Here is a 3,095-nt window from a genome sequence, read left to right on the forward strand (position 1 = left end):
CAGCCGGCCCCCCTTCCTAGGATCCACAAGAAAAAACGGACTGGAGCGCCGGCCCGGGAGTCCACAGCCCCCTCCCGCACACCCTGCCCTGAGCTGGTGTGGTGCCCCTTGAGCATGAGGCTGGCAGGGGGACGAATCCCCTGGACCCTGGCGCAGACCCTCGGGGGATCCCAAGCAGCCTAAGAGCCGGCAGCAACTCAGCGTGTCTTGGGGTCGGAACAGGACCCGGGACCCTATCGAAACGTGCTTCCCCCACCGGGAACCCGGAAAGTCACAAGTAGACCGAACAGAGCTTTGTGGTCCTGACTACACTCTCCTCTCCTTCTGGGTCAAATTTTCAGAGCATCTTCCCAGTTCAGAAGAAATGTCAAGATTATAAGATTCTGGGCACCCAGGTGAGGACACATAAGTTTGCAGGAGATAACAGATACAATGTATGTTCAAATCCCCGCTCCATCACTTACCAGCTGTGCGGCCCTGCCTGAGTTACTTAACCTCTCTGGGCCTCAGGCTTCGCATCTGTTTTGAGGGTTCAGTGAAATGAAGGGTGCAAATGCCTGGTTAGTGGTAGGAACTCCGTAAACGTTTGTGGGATGAGTCTTGAAGAGCTGCAGACACCTGCAGTGACCCAGCTGATGTTGAAGTCAAACCTGGAGAGGGAGGAGGGAGACTCGCTTCTCCTGGTGGCAAACATCTGTGCTCCTGCCTCACTTCAGAGTGGGTAAAGGAAGATGAGCTACAATTGTAGTTAGCGGTAGTTAAACTGGAGCAGAAGAGGCCAGCGACTGTGGGGCGGGTGTGTGGTGGGGGAGTAATCAAGACAGGCTGTGGAATCTCCTTCTGAGGGGAGGGGAGAGCCTGGCTGCTGAGCTGGGGCACAGGGTCCTTTACACGACTGGGGGACGGACGGAGGGGCCCTGGGAGTGCTGGATGGCCAGGGGACAGACAGTTGGATAGCCAGAGGAAGAGGGGCTCACCCAGCCAGCCTTGCCAAGTTCGCAGGAGGCCAAGAGCCATTTGCGAGTTGGTCCCTCCTGGGTCCAATCCCTCTCCACTCTGCCCTGAGCCTTCCCTGTGTCTAACCATCCCTTGGCTCTGCTTTGCGCCTAATCAAACAGCCCAAATGCCGAAAACTTGAGTGTTTATTTAATTTTTTTTTTACACACTTGCATAACTCCCTGACAAGCCAGGCCAGGCATTGGGCTTTTGTTTGGTTTTATTTTGTTGCATTTAGGGAAAAAAAGAGGGAAAGCGAGAGAGAGAGAGAGAGAGAGAGAGAGAGAGAGAGAGAGAGAGAGAGGAGAGAGAAGAGAGAAGAAATAACACAAACCACGCCGCCCTAGAAGTGTCTTGGGCCAGGCAGTGGGCTCGGGTTTCCTGCCCGAGGAAAAGTCTGTGGGAGATGAGGGGCCTCGCTACTAGGCTAAGGAATGAGTGAGAAAGTGGAGAAAACCACCTGGGTCCAAGCAGATAGGGAATTAGAACCGTGTGACCGTACCGGGTGGATAATAAATAAAGAGCATTGCTTGCGCATCTAATATATGCCAAACATTGTGCTTTGCATATCTATTCTGTTACCTAATTTTGCAGCCATCTTAATATTTTTCTTTCCTTTTTCCTCCCCCAGCCATTTTTTTCTGGAACATGGAATGCTGAGCCTCTAAGACATCACGTGAAGCCCGCAGAGGTGTGTAACCCATGAAGTGGCTGGGCCAGGTCAGGGTACGCCAAGCAATTTATAGTTTCTTCAACACAGTTGTGTTGCCCTGAGTTGGTGCCTACTGTTAATTCTGCTTAGAAATGTCTTCTCCCCTGACTGTCCTCTCGTCATCCTTCAAAACACCCACATGAAGTTTTACCTGCCATCTCACCAGTCAGCCTATGCAACTCCTACAGACCTATACATCGCCATTGGCCTCTGAGTGTTTCTTCTGCTGTGCTGTAAGTTCCTGAAGGGCAGGAACTGAGTCCGCTTTATCGTCATGACGTCGGCCCCAGGGACATGGGTAATCGATATTTTGTGAAATGAACCCCTTGCTTCCAGCACTGTAACTTGTGTGGTCCTGCGGACTTGCCTGGATGTTGTCCTACGTTACTATCTTGACTCACCGAAGCCTAGATCATGACTCTTAGAAGTTCAAAAGTCAGTGGATTCAGGCCACCATAATAGCTCCTAGAGATTGGCAAACTTCCTCATACTCTTGTGTCATCCTTTACCAGGCAAGGACTATTTACCACCTGCACTGTCGTGTATCAACGATGCTTTCAGTTACAAGCAAAAGAAGACCAAAATAGCTTAAGCAATAGAGATTTACTTTCTCATGTGTCAAAAAGGGCTAGTGTAGGAATGACCAGGAGCTCAGTAATCCCATTAACAATCAGGTTCAGAGCCAGGGGTGTACCTCAGTGGCGGAGCACTTGCTCAGTATAGGTGAAGCCCTGATTTTGATGCCCAGCACCTCAAAATAACAGTAATAATAATTGGGTCATTTCCTACACCCTCGTTCGGTCATCCTCAGTGTGTTAGCTACTGCTTTCATGAGCACGAGATGCCTGCAATAGCTCCAGGTGCCACAGTGAGCCCACTGAGCCCACCAACAACTTTCTCTCTCTGTCCCTCTCTGCCCCCTCCACCCCCATGGAGTCTCACTGTGTTGGCCCAGGTTGGTCTCAAACTCCTGGGCTGGAATGGTCCTTATGCCTTCAGCTCCTAAGTAGCTGGGAGTATAGGCACACTCTGCAATGTCCAGCTAGTTGTCTCTTTTAAAGAATTGGGAGGTTATATGCCCAACAACAAGCTAATCCCACACAGGGGGGGTGGTGCCACTAAAATTAGTTTAGACCAGGCAGGGCATGCCTGAGTTACCTGAGGGAGGGTGTTCATAGACAAAAGCAGAACTCTGTTAGCACTGAGGAGCTCTGTGACCGTTACCGTTACACTAGGAAGCCTGCAGATTTACCTGCTGTGACCCCTCAAGCCACGAAGGCCGCAGCCTCCTCACTCACTCCAGGTCCTCATCAAGACAGCTGAGATGGCCCAGACTGAGTCTGCCAATTTCTTGCCCTAAAACTAAGCTTTTTTTTTTTTTTTTTTT

At 50.8% G+C, this 3,095-nt stretch overlaps 1 protein-coding gene across 2 annotated transcripts in view; it reads right to left on the reverse strand.

The window, feature by feature from the left end:
- Rspo1 (R-spondin 1) overlaps positions 1-3,095 on the reverse strand; it is a 63,326-nt gene that overhangs the window by 22,447 nt on the left and 37,784 nt on the right. The gene's annotated exons all lie outside the window — the stretch shown is intronic.

The sequence above is a fragment of the Fukomys damarensis genome, unplaced genomic scaffold, assembly GCF_012274545.1.
Source record: "Fukomys damarensis isolate Sample0158 unplaced genomic scaffold, DMR_v1.0_HiC HiC_scaffold_23, whole genome shotgun sequence".
In the NCBI taxonomy this organism is placed as follows: domain Eukaryota; kingdom Metazoa; phylum Chordata; class Mammalia; order Rodentia; family Bathyergidae; genus Fukomys; species Fukomys damarensis.